The 13,693-nt window shown below is 40.0% G+C and overlaps 1 long non-coding RNA gene across 1 annotated transcript; it reads left to right on the top strand.

The window, feature by feature from the left end:
- Positions 1-134: 134 nt before the first annotated feature.
- LOC108446480 lies at positions 135-3,918 on the top strand. The gene is made up of 3 exons (XR_001861673.1): positions 135-221; positions 304-362; positions 1,832-3,918. It is a non-coding gene; the product is annotated as an uncharacterized LOC108446480 (long non-coding RNA).
- Positions 3,919-13,693: the final 9,775 nt, after the last annotated feature.

The raw sequence follows: 13,693 nt of genomic DNA on the forward strand, positions 1-13,693 counted from the left end.
CCTCGGCCTCTCCATGGGCGGGCGGGAGTGGGCAGTGGGTCCTGCGTGCCCTGAGCGTCCCACGCCCGGGCCGAGGTGGGAAGGCACGGGCACCATGGCCCTGCTCGCGCGGAGTTTCCTTTTGCCATCGCACCAAGTAGCGCGTGTCGTGGTAATCCAGAAGCTGCTCCAGAGGCCCCAAAGGGTTCCCCGCCAAGCCTGGGGTCACTGGCATGTAAAAGGTGAGGTGAGGTTAACTCCTGCCTTCCGGGTCCTACATGGCTAGTCCAGACACCGTAATTAAGCCCATTATGTTCCCCACAGGATCCCAGCTCCAAAGGTTCAGGGAAGTGGGCAGGGCGTACAGATTCCACATCTCTGAGGTAATCTATGTAATTTAAGTAAATACCTATTGTTCAAGTTCCATATGTAAGCCCGGACCTTGCAACGGATTCAATTACTGAAGGCTTAACACCTCCGTACTCTGCAGCAGCAACCATAAAATTGCTCACGAACACTGCTTTCCCTCCCACCTTTATATGTTCACCTGAAAGATTATAGACATCTTAGACACTGTGAACCTGGGGCCTCTAAAAGTTTGACAGCTCCAGTATCAAGATATGTAAGGTTGAAACTTTGTACCGGTTTTTATCTTTTCCATCTGTATCTCATAAAACAGGGATTTTTGTTAAAGAAACGAAACTACAATTTAGTCAGGAATCGTGAATTTGCAAGCCAGACTGACGAGTCCTAAGTAACTACAAACATTCACGTGCCACTGTCAACATGACTGTTTCAGGTGCTAAGGGTATGCAGAGCTGTGCAATGTTTTGTCAGCTTGTGCTCCGTTGACCACTGGTGTTCGTTAAGGAAATTACCATGGGAAAACAAACAAACGCTGCAGGAACATGCTTTTTTCTCCATAGAAAAGCAAGCAAGCAAGCAAACAAAATACAGGATAGAAATTACTTAGTATGTCTTTACAAGTTATTCTTTTTTATTTAAAGTGAATGAAAACTGTCCCAGTACCATTGGCATGTCAGTATTGTAGTTTCTTTAGTAGTCTATACCTGTTCCTGTCGAAGTCAGTGGGAGAGCTTCCTTTTTCAAGTGCCAGCATTTGTTCCAGCTGTCCAGTTGTTTCACACCGTAATGCCAAGATACAGAGACACTTGAACATGTTGTGTTCCTATATAGGTAAGATATGCTATACTTGCTAATTTTGCAAAGTAATCAAAAATTCAAGAGAAAGATCTTTATGTTGCTCCAGGTGATTATTGAACAACCTACTAAAATTAAAACAGATTTAAAGGAACTAAACCTTGTATTATGGTTCCCAGAGTGCACAGCAAAGGGCCTCACTTTTCTGGGAAAAGTGAGCTTCTCTTATCTTGAGTGTTGGTAAGGGTGGTGATTCAGTAGTAGGTGGCAAGAGAGTCATTAAGCTGTCAGTTTTAACATTCAAGGAAAAGAAAAATTAGAAACAAAGCATTTTGAGTTTATTTTATCACAGCAGTCAATAATATATACGGTGCATATATGAACTATGGAACAAGAGAGAATCTGAGAAACAAAAGCAGAAAAAACAAGATGAAAAGGACAGGAACTTCTGGTTTTGTAATTTTGAAAACCACTCATGCAGTGAGGGAATATTGTGTCTTTAGAAAAACCTAATGCATATTTAGTGCTAGTAATATATGAAGCTATTTTAAATTAAGCAAGGTAAATCAATTCAGAAAATTAGCTCATTTGTCTTTGCAGCTTCTTTTCTCAAAATAATCGATATTATGAATCCTACAGTGCTTATATGCTGTACTTCAGAGTCCATGACACAAAGTCTTTCTTCCCACAGGGAGATCTGCTCTCTTCAGAAGTCTCAAGGACCGATTCTGCATCTCATATGAGTACTGCAAGCTCTGGCAACCCTCAGTTCCAGGCGTCTCTTCGTCATTGGTTTTAGGTTGAGAGTGCACTGTGACTGTACATAAGCAAATACAAGTCCCTCTTTCACAGGTTTGGCTGGACTATATCTTATAAGCTTAAAAGTAAGCTTATATCAAAAAAGAGGTCTCCTGTTCCTCTACCCTGTTATCTCCACATGTAGCAAGGAACTTGTGGTGACCATTGTTTGGCACTGGCATTAGTGTAACTGCGGATTCACCGGGATTAGGGGACTTATTTGACTGAAACCCCTTAAAAATAATAACACTACGCACACACGCAGAGACACACTTTAATTCTGAGTTGGAATAATTTCCTTACCCAGTTTTCTGTGTAGCTGCACAAGGAAGAGACCTTGCTTGTGGTGGTAATGCAAAGTCAGGCCCTTTCCATGACAGCCTGACTACAGGTCAGCCTGAGGGGATGATGTTGAGGAGGGGGAAGCACGGCTGCAGAGAAAAATTCTTGTAAAACTAGACCCTCAAGCTCTCTCTTTGCCTAATGAGATTAGTTTCCTCCACAACACTACCAAGCATAGTCCTGTGGATGAGTTGGGAGTGGAGGATAGGGGGTTGTGTAGTGAGCTATAGCCCATTGTTTGGGATGTTATGGCTTGATTCTAATGGTGTCATTTTCAGTCTCTGATTTTAAATCAGATAAACACAGGTTTACAGCTTCAAGTCCAAACATACGTTGTTTAAAATATGTATTCACTTCAGGCAAAAGACACACCCAGAAGCTAAGTATGATTTTTTTGCATATCATTAATGCACTGAAGTCAGGCACTGCTTTCAAATAACCTACTTCCAGAAAAACCAGTGGGTTTATTAAAAATAATTTACCTATTGTTAAATTAAGCACAACCAAATTAAGATGATATACATTTTCTGTTCTGAGTTCAAATTAGAACATCTTTTATAACATTAGTAAGAATTCAGTTAATCTAATTACAGGTTTTTTTATTCATTTTGCGAAGGAATCTCAAGTCATCACATCAGACAAATACGTATAGTTGTATATAGATACCTGTAGTTAAATTTGCAGCATTAGTATCAGAAGGTCAAAAGGACTGAACATCTACTAAAAACTAAATGATTTTGTCCACTAAGGCCACCTCAGGAATTAAAAGTCTTCCCATGTACTCCTGGATCACCTTGTAATCCAAATCTGTGTCTGGTATTCATCTCAGGTTTTCTGCTTTTCATGGGTAAATGAAGTGATGTGGGTAGTGTTCAGCAGCAAAAAGCAGAAGCAAAGCAGGACAACATTGCTTACACTCTGACACATCTCAGTTTGGATAGTGAGATAGAAACCAATGGCCTATCTACTTGCTTTCCTGTCAGTAAATGACCCTGTAGGAGCATCGGCAGAATTAATGTCCTGTCTATTTATTCCTAAACTTTCACAGTTCAGTTTTATTTATTGTCAAAGAAGATGTTTAGGGTTATGTGGGAGAAGGAAATGAAGAGTTCATGCTCTCAAAATCATTACTCCCTGCTGGAGATTCACCAATTTAGTCCATTAAAAAGAATAATTTAAAGGCTAACAAAACTTTTTTTTCTAAAACCACAGCTGGAAGGAGAGATGAACCAGGGAGACCCATCCTGCTTATAAAACAAAAGTGGAGCATGACATGCTTTTTTGTGGAGGCTGCTTGCCTACATTAATACCTTGCAATAGGCGAGAGAAAGTTTTGCCTCAGGCACCTGTCTGGAAGTTGCTAAAGAGTCCCACAAAAACTCCATATTGTGTGCAGAAGAGCCTTTTCACTTCTTTGTGTGTAAACAATAATCACATCCAATATAATGGAATCTTTTTCATGAAAATTACTCTAAATGCAGGGCTTTGCCACCCTCCTTTGCTTCTGCCCATTTGGTATAGCAATTGATACTACTTTTAGATTATTGTAACACTAAGACTTTATGACTATTTATTTCAAACTCTGTGATTAACCATAGTAATTTTATTTGCATTTGAGGAAAATAATAAAATATTCTTTAAAAATTTCCTAGTAATTGTGAATCTTCTTCTAGTGTGTCATAACTCCATGGTGAATATTCCAAGGTGCATACAGAAATTTATTTTTGGTAGTAATTTTAATTGACTTTATGTTTTCCAACACTGAAACCATGAAAACCAAATTATGCATAATTTGAATGCACTGATTACAACCAGAAAAACCATATGAGGTCTTTCTGAAAACTTTGCCTAGGGCAGAAAATGTTCAGCTTTTATAGAATTCATCCCAACAGTGAGTGTTTGTCTCCTTTACAAATAAACTTGAAACATCCTTAGGCAATCCACATTAGTGACGATTGTTAATGTCTTCAAGTCATGTCCTGCGTGGGGCTAAGTAGGAATTTGAGTGCTTGATTGGAAGGACAATTAAACAATCAACATCTACAATGATGTAACTTCAAAGTGGAAAAAGGAAGACTTAGTTTTATGTCATTAAGGAACACTCAAGTTGAAATGTTTCAATTTGAATAAAAATAAGTAGATGTAATTTCAGGATGGTGCTACTGTAATAAAACACCTGCCAGGTGTGTTCTACCTGTTGTTTTAGTTTATTGAGGGTTTTTAAATAATCTTTTAAAATAAGTAAACATTTTGTGGTAAGAAAGATCAAGGAGTGGTCCAAAACGGAATCTGAAAGAGTGCTCTGTTGAACCTAGCAGTGGCTCTTCCAGACAGTAATGTCTTTGGCTCTTCCCTCGTCCCCTTCCTTGGGGTGGGGGATTATGGTACCTGAAGCTCAAACATATGTTCCTTTCTTCAGTGGGGATGGAAACTTTTGCCACAGGAAAAAGGGCTTGAAGGCTGTATCTGCTTAGTCACAGGCCGAGTTGGTAAGATTTTTATCAGTGTTTTGCAGCCCCGATGTTAAGTATTCACTACCTTTACGTGTGAAACTCTCACTGAAGTCAACTGCTTGAAGAATCTCACAGTGAGAAATGAATGGGAGTTAGGTCCTAAGTCTTTGAAGAATTTATGTCTGATTGTCTGTTCTAGGGGGAGAATGAGCTGCAGCTGGGACTCATCTTGTGTAATTTTAGCAATTTGGAAGTTTGGTATCTCTTCTAAAGCATTTGCATTGGCTTCTTCTGTAGTCAGTGGAAAAAGACACATCCGGGAAGTGATTACTACCTTTCTAAAATAGACAATCAAGGCATTTAGAGTGAATCGGTCTCTGGAGATTTTCTCATTCTGCCTAAAAGGAGCCTTATGACTAGTTTAGTCTAGACCCTGTTTTTTCAGATGATTCTCAATGTGTGCCTTCAAACATACGCATTAAGTAGTTAAATAGAATAATATGGAAGCATATTTCTCAAACTTCTTTCTGTAATGGGGACCTGTGGCCTGGTTTTGGTAGTGGGGAGGCTACAGGGGTGGCTTCTGTGAGAAGCTGTTATAAGCTTCTTCCATGTCCAGCAGAACCAGTCCCTGGTGGCTCCCAAAATGGACATGCCACTGGCTAAGCCTGGGCCGATCAAAAATGGTAGTAATGCCTCTGTGCTAACATATTTAAGAAGAAAGATAAATAAAGTTGTGGCGTAGTTTTATTTCGGCCCGAGAAGCATGGAGTGAAAATATGTGAGAAGAACAACTCTGCAGACACCAAGGTCAGTGAAGAAGGAGAGGGAGAAGGTGCTCCAGGTGTGGGAGCTAAGATTCCCTTACAGGCCATGGTGCAGACCATGGTGAAGCAGCTGTGCCCTTAACAGCCCATGGAGGTCCATGGGGATTCAGAGATCTACCTGTAGCCTACAGAGAACTCCCACACCGGAGCGAGTGCATGCCTGAGAGAAGGCTGTGATCCTGTGGGAGACCCATGGAGAGAGGGGCCCTCATGGGAGCAGCCTGTCCTTGAAGGACTGTGCCCCGTGAAAGAGTGACCCACGCCGCAGCAGTTTGGGGAGGACTGCTGCCCATGGGATGGACTCACGTTCAGCAGTTTGCAGGGAGCTGTTGCTTGTGAGATGGACTCACACTGGAGAAGTTCATGGAGAACTGTCTCCCATAGGAGGGACCCCACGGTGCCACCAGGGAATGACTCCTCTCCCTGAGCAGCGGGAGAAGCCTTGGGTGGTGAACTGACCGTAAGACCCATTCCCCGTCTCAAGCCACTGGCGTAGGAGGTAGAGCTCAAAGGAGGGAGGGGTGAGGGGAAGGTGTTTTTCAGGGTTTATTTTACTTCTCATTATCCTGCTCTGATTTTGTTAGTAATAAATTCACTTCGTATCTCTAAGTTGAGCCTGTTTTGCCCATGATGGTATTTGGTGAGTGATCTTTCCTGGTTCTTATCTCAACCCATGAACCCTTTGTTATATTTTTTCTCCTCTGTCCAGCTACAGATGAGAGTGAGTGAGTGGCTTTGGTGAGTACCTGGCATCTGGCTAGCATCAGCCCATGACAGTACCTTAAATATCATTGTAACAATAGTAAGCAAAATTTATCACAAAAATGAATTGTAGTTTTAAATTTCATTATACCCCTGTAATAGTTTACATTTTTTCCTGCGTAACAAGTTCTACTAAGGATTTATTAACAGGTTAAATCTTACAAGTCTTAGTAAACCAAAGGGGATGTGCTATGCATAAGTGAGGTATTGTGTGCAAATACAAAATGAGGACCACATGGAAAAGAGCTAGTAGTGCATCAAAAACTTGTGACACTAAGTATGTGTCAACAGTAACAGTATAGGAAGCATTTTGGGATGTATCAGTTGGAGTTTTCTATGTGAGAGAAAGAAATAATATTCTGGTGAGGATTGAGATGAAGTACTATATCCCATTTGGAACTCACATATTAAAGGAGAGGAATGGAGGAGGCTACAAAAAGCTGGTAGCAAGGTCAGGAGGACAGAGTTTCCAGCTCTCACAAAATGAATACCCAGTGTCGCAGTGCAGCAAGTAGCACTTGAGATTTTGCACAAAGCTATCCCATTGCCATCATTGGGAAACCAGTGAGTCAGAGCAGACTGTAGTGTCGTCTGGACTTGCTCCCCCCCTTCTGCTGTCTGCTGCCTCTTGCTTTCCCAATTATTATATGAAACAAAATAAGCAAGCACTATCCTGGTAAGAAGTTGGCCGAACACACATTGCACCACTTCCACAGCTGTTCAAGTGGTTACTTGCAATAGCTATGTTTGCCAGTAAAGTCTGACTTTCCAAGCTGGAGCATCAAAGAGCAGGCTGGATCCGACAGCAGCAAACAGCCTGCAGATCTGAATGGGCTGGGTGCCAGCTATGTCCCAGCAGGGGTTGCAACCAACACCAGTCCTGTCCACCAGCTGGCCAGATTGGTGAACAATGGTCTGCAACACACTCTTTCTTTGATCTTGTTAATATGGAATCAGGAGAAACTGCAAGGGATCTTGCTATGAATCCTTTTGGGGAACCTTTTACAGGCAAAAGTTTCTGTGGCTTCTTGTACATCTCTGACATTCAGGCAACACGGTCTGGGAAGACTCTGAAATGGAGATGTCACCTTCCAAATACCCTGTTAGCTGCCAGTGAACACTGCCAGAGGTTTGTCCATTTCCTAATGATCATGGCACTTCTTTTGACTCTAATCAACTTTGTCAAGTGAGTTTTCTGCTAGGCTAAGCTAAGCTAACCCTCAGCATACATTTCTATAACGTTGTCAGTTGTGAAGTTTTTCCTTTGTTGTTTTCCCTCACAGGTTTGAAGCCTAGTCATCTCCTCTCAGTCATTTCTCCCTTTCACTAACCTCTCTACACTCTCCAATATATCAAAGAAAATATTTAGCAGGACAGAGAATTGCATGTGTTGATTCTTCATATACTTTCCTGGTAGTGAGCTGTAATCTCCAAAGAAAGAACTTCTGGTTGAGGAACTCTCCTCGCAGTTGTGTTCTCTATTGCCGTTCAGCTTATGAAGAGGAAATAAATAGGACAAAAGGGTGCAATACTTTAGCAGTGATACAAGACAAATAGTTTAGTGTACAGTTCTCCTCAGACTGTACTGACCTCAGCATTAGAAAAAGCAATCTTCTAGAAAGATACCAACAACACTGTCAGCATCCTACTGCATGTGAGATGTGAGGATCCAAGTCACAGTGTCACAGTGTGGGATATTATATACCTTGGCCCACATGTGCAGTGTCAAAGCAGTACTACCACACACGTGGTCAGGCTGGGCACAAGTCTGGCAGTGGTGATTAAGAAACCATGGCTTTCACTGAGTTGCAGACACTCAATAATTTAGTTATCCTTTGAGTGACTTATAATCACCAAAGTCTCTGTAAGGTTGGCTAAGCTACTGCTAGAGTATGAATTTCTGAATTTTGTGGGGGGTTTAAAAGAAAGAAGCTATAAACTAAAATAAACAGGAAGAGGTTTGCTGATCATTTTAAACTTTGGGAAAATTACATCTTATTTTAATCATAATGAAAAAAAAAATTCCACCACAAATACGCCATGTTACCACAGTAATAATTTTTGTTCTGAGTTTTTGTTAGAAAAAGCTGCTAATGATAAACACAAAATTACTTTTCTAGAATTTTGATAAAATCATACACGCCCTTACCAAGTACCACATGTGAGTAATATTGCAGTTATCCCACTGATGTCACTGAGATGGAATTAAAAGTGCTGAAATTTTCAGTGATGGATATTTCACTGCAGCTGTGAGCAATGTGTTCCTCAGAAACTAATTCTCCTGGGGCAATGTTAAACCCTTGGACTTGCATCTTATTTGTAAAATAATACTATTTAAAAATAGGATCAAAAGAGGTCTACCCAAGAAACTTAGCCTTGTGTATATTTCAGTATATAAATTAATATCATAAATTATAAATAAACGTTATTTTTACACATATATATGACTGCATGTCATACAAAATAAACCATAAAGTATGTTAAAAGAAAATCATCAAGAAGAGAGCATTCAAAGTTAAAACTAAATGTGATTGTCTAAAAAATGGCAACAGCTAAATATAAAGTGGTAGAATTTTGTTAAAAATTTTGAGATATAGCTGCCTGACTTCTTGCATTTTAAATCCCTTGAATTTATTCTACTGCTTTCCAAATACTTCATTCTCTAATTTTCTTAAACAGATAAAATTAAGTGTATAATTAATTATAAAATATGTAAAAGCAATTCACACAAATGAATAATTCTACCAGAGAAGCTACTTTGCAGAAGCAAACAATCCGTTGTTGTCGTCTTTATTTAGGAGCATACACTGATCTCCAGATCTGGAATGAACTATTGAAAAATGATGATGATTCAAAGAGCACTCGAGCATGTATTTAAGAAGGGGGTTTGGACACAGAACTGTAAGCCCAGTAGGATGGATAGTGAGAACCCTTTCATGAGTTCCCCTTCATGAGGTAGATTTGAGTGTTAGACTTGTAAAAAAGCAGACCTGAATACAGTTGATGGGGAAAGTCATTACAGCTGCAAGCATGCTGAGCATGTTTCCCTAAGCTGTCTCTGGCACTACTCCCTCAGCAGAGCGGGTGTGTCCGAATAGCCTTTTGCCTGTGGCCTGAGGACCTTTCCATACCCATGGACATATTTTCAAGTTGGCAGGGTGAGGTAGTGGAGAGCAAACAGAGTAAGTATCCCTGCAAATGGTTCCCCACACCATTTTCTCAAGCAGCCATGGCTTCAGATTTTCCCATCCAGCACACTGCCTGCTCAGACCTGCCCCAACCACCCTTTCCATGGTGTGAGCACAGCTGTTTGTGGTGCCTTAGATGAAGCCAGATCATGACTTTTTCGTTAGAGTTATTTTTAACCTGGCTCTGTTCATTTGTTTAGTTTGTTATTTTGCCCCACAAATGATGCCAGCTGCCATAATATGAACCAATGGCAAGGGGTCCTGGATGCACCTTAAATGGTTGTTACCACTGAAAAGAGCATGCCAAATACAATGTGGCCTAAAGAGTATCATTTAGTGTGGTGGTAAATCCAGTCTTCCTGCACAGTCTGAGTCTAGAAACATCACAGTCCCTTGAACTTAAGATGCCTCAGTCTGCCTCTTCAAATGAATTAAATATTTTTTCCATAGCTGTCTCAAATGTTGTCTCCCCTGGTTTTACTTTATGCAAGATCAGAATGGATTGATCTGTAGCTCAAACAAAGCTGGTATAAGATCCTAAAAACAGCATTAAAAATCCTGCTGTCCAGTTTGGCAGAATGCAGTTGTGTATTCAAACCTGATCTGTCTCCAATGTGCACTTCCATTTACTCCAGTAATGCACAGGTGTGGTATTAATGATCATGGAACCCGCAGTACAAGAAAAACAAGCTCATTTTCATAAGCCTGGCAGACATTCATGATGCCAGTAAGTAATGTATAGGGACTCAAAATTTGAAAAATAGTTGAAAACAAACCTGACAACGTGCATCAGTGCTTGTACTTTAAATTCTTCCATTTCTAGTGCTGTCTAAAACTTGTCTAAAGCTGCAAAGTTTGCATGCATGCTACAGTTCTTTAATGCATGATTTTGTCCCAGTTTCTCGATTTGAATGCTCAGATACCCATTTGTATACTGCACTTGTAAATTCATATATACACATAAATATATTTTATATGTACTTTAACTTTCTGTGCACATGATATTTAACTTCATGTACTGTATGTGTTTTTGTACAGTAGGTTCCAAGCACAGCTAGTGCAGCTTTCAACTGAGACAGTCTCTGTCAGCCTCAGGCTCAACAGCCTGGCAGGATAACCTGCAAATCCTGCTGCACACCATGGATCTGTGTGATTTGCAGTGTTGATAGAAACATCCTCTTTGCTGAGGCGTTAGAAGTTCCCAGCTGAGAAACCTTTGCTTCACTCTTCCAAACTCCCCAAATTGTTATACAACTGTAACTTTGATTCTCTATGATGCTAAACTTGGAATATGTGCTGTTGCCACATATACAGTAAAAAAAAAAAAAACAAAAAACCAAAACCATGAAGTAAGGAGGATAACACTGCAGCTAATGGGTGTTTTATTGCATGGTTTAAAAGAGGCTAGCATTTCTCCACATGCAAGAAAAGGCTAGGCATGTCTCATCATCAGAAAGATGCTGTTCTGTCCCACAGTTAATACTGTTATCTCATACTGTCTACCAGTGACCTTAACACAGTCCTACAGCTGCTGTGGATTTGGTAAATTGTTTTGGGAATATATTTGGTCCATTCTGTTGGATTAAGTAGAGTGCTTGATAGACTGTATCACTAAATCTGATGTGGTGGTTTGATTTTTTTGGGGTTTTTTTGTAACTGATCTGTCAGAGATCAAATTTTCAGCTGAAAACTTCAGTAAAGACCAACAAAGGGTCTGGAGAGACACTGGTAAAAAGTGTCCTGTAGGGTCATAGAATCAGAATATCACGAGCTGGAAGGTACCCACAAGGATCATCCAAGTCCAGCTTCTGATGCCAAGGCTTGTATTCCTCGTTTTAATTTGTGGCCTTAAAGAATGGGTAAAATAAGAGTTTTATATATATTTATTAGTAGTAAACACTGTGAACACAACAGAGGACAGCAAATAATAAATGCAACTTGTAGATATTAGAAATAGAGACAAGATGTAATTTAGGCCTGCATTCTGCAAACAATTAAAGAGCTGTTTAATTTTAAGAGTGTGAATGGTCTTTTAATTCCAGCAGTCTACTCCTAAATCTAAAGTCACAAAAGACATGAGCATGGTGTTTTCTGGAGATTATTTATATGACACGTTAAATCCATATATATAGTGAAGTGTACTTTGAAAATTAAGTTGCAATAAAGGAGACTACTTAGAATGCAAGAAAGTTGAGACAAAAATAGATGTACAAGTGACAGACCAGGGACGTGCCCTACTTTAGCTGACCACGAAGCACAGGGGAAAGATTGGACTCTGTTTCACCCAATGGGACATTTGACACTTTCATTATATTCATGTGAAAACATGGGTGTGACAAGCCACTTAAGAAGCCTTTGAAAATTATGTTTGCTTTTAAGAAAGAGGCAGAGCACTCCTATGTTACATTGAAAAATAGTTCTAACTGGGCTTTTATAAGGTATTTATCTGCTATTTATTTGCTTTTTGAGGTTGCCTTTGACTGAGAGGTCATAAGAAGCTTTCAGGAGCCCTTTCCATTGCATAGCAGTAATTAGACCTGCAAGAGCCACCCGATTAGCTCTTACTTCCCCAGGGGGGGCCATGGAGATTCCCGGGGCATTGGGAGCCAGCGGGGTTGCACGGTGCCAGCCCACTCGCCGAGTGGATGTCGCGATCCGTGTGGTGTCCTCCGAGGGCAGAGGAGTCCGGCCGCGTCCTCTCTAAAGTCCCCGGGATGTTTGTTGCCTGTTACTGACAGAATGAGAAAACACTTAAATGAAATGTTCTGCCAGACAGAATAGGTAAGCAATAAAGGTGTCACCAAGCACTTTTTCCTTTCTGAAAATAATTCTGTTTGTACAGTTAAAAAAACTTCAGGTATTAACTACTTCTGATTTTTCAGATTCACTACTTAAAAGCTGATTAATCAGCATATTAAATGGGACTAATCCTTCCAGAAAGCCCCTTGGTAATTACTTTTTAAGAACATCGCTTCTAGATTCAAGTCTGTTTATTCCTCTGAACTCAGCACAGCAAAAAGCTTTTAGTATAGTGAAATGCTTGCACCTTTTCGTGTTGGCTAAAAGAGGTAATAAAGATGTGTTTTAACAAAACTAATGAGAGACATGTTGTGAAGTCTCAAGATGTTTATTGCCTAAGAAAGGGGGAAATAAAACCCCTTTTAACACTTTTTAGGTGTTACTTAATTTTGAAATTAATTTAGGATGACTACAAAATATTGAAAGGAAAGAGAATGAGAAGATTAGACCCATAAAAATTTTGAAATCATTGGGATGTTTGTCACTGTTAGGATTTTTAAAAGCGGACAACTTCTATTTTTTTTTCCTTGAGGAATATAGCGAAATATAGTTAAAACAACTGTATTTACATACCTAAAGAAGCATGGTAAAACCAACTGCACTTGAGGACTGCTAGGGATCGGCCATGGCAGGTTTAAAGGGAACTTTTACTAAGAGTTATTGAGGGAAAAGATTATTATGGAAAACAATCATATCGCTGGTTGTGCTGGTGGGAAATTGCCAAGGAATATATTAATCAAATGTTTCACTTTCTTCCACTCTACCATTCAAAGGAAAGGACTTTATTTAGGGGAACAAGGTTTTGCATTTAAGTAATGAAAAAAAGAGCACACAAACTTTTGTTAAGAGAATCGTTTATACAAAAAAACCACAAACAAACCCACAACCACCTACCCCAAAAATAAAGCAAAGCAAAGCAAAAAACCCCACCCCAACCAACCAACCAACCATAAAACCAAAACCCACAATGCAAATGCAACAATGGGTACCAATAAGGAACTTGCAGTGTTTGAGTTCTAACTAGTTTATTTCCTTGGTTTGTGACCAAGTATCCTCTCCATCAGACTGTGGACGATGCCTGTGAAACAAACAGAAAGCAGATCATAAACCAGCCCCTGTGCTTGGACTATGAATAGGCGGATGCCCGTTTACTTCACTAAGGTTTTGTGACTGCACAGACTTCTGAAAGGGCGGAATTCATGGAAGGACTAAGGCTTTAGAGTCTGATTTCATAGGAACATGTCAAGGCTGGACAAAACATGTCTTTTGCCATCTTAATGAAATAAGTGAGAAAAGTAACTTCCTTTGCTGTTTCTGAGTTGGAATTTGGTACCTGAAACACTAGGACATATTTTTTTCAAACTAAACAAGACTCATTCCCATT

Source organism: Corvus brachyrhynchos, unplaced genomic scaffold (genome assembly GCF_000691975.1).
Source record: "Corvus brachyrhynchos isolate BGI_N302 unplaced genomic scaffold, ASM69197v1 scaffold32, whole genome shotgun sequence".
Classification (NCBI taxonomy): domain Eukaryota; kingdom Metazoa; phylum Chordata; class Aves; order Passeriformes; family Corvidae; genus Corvus; species Corvus brachyrhynchos.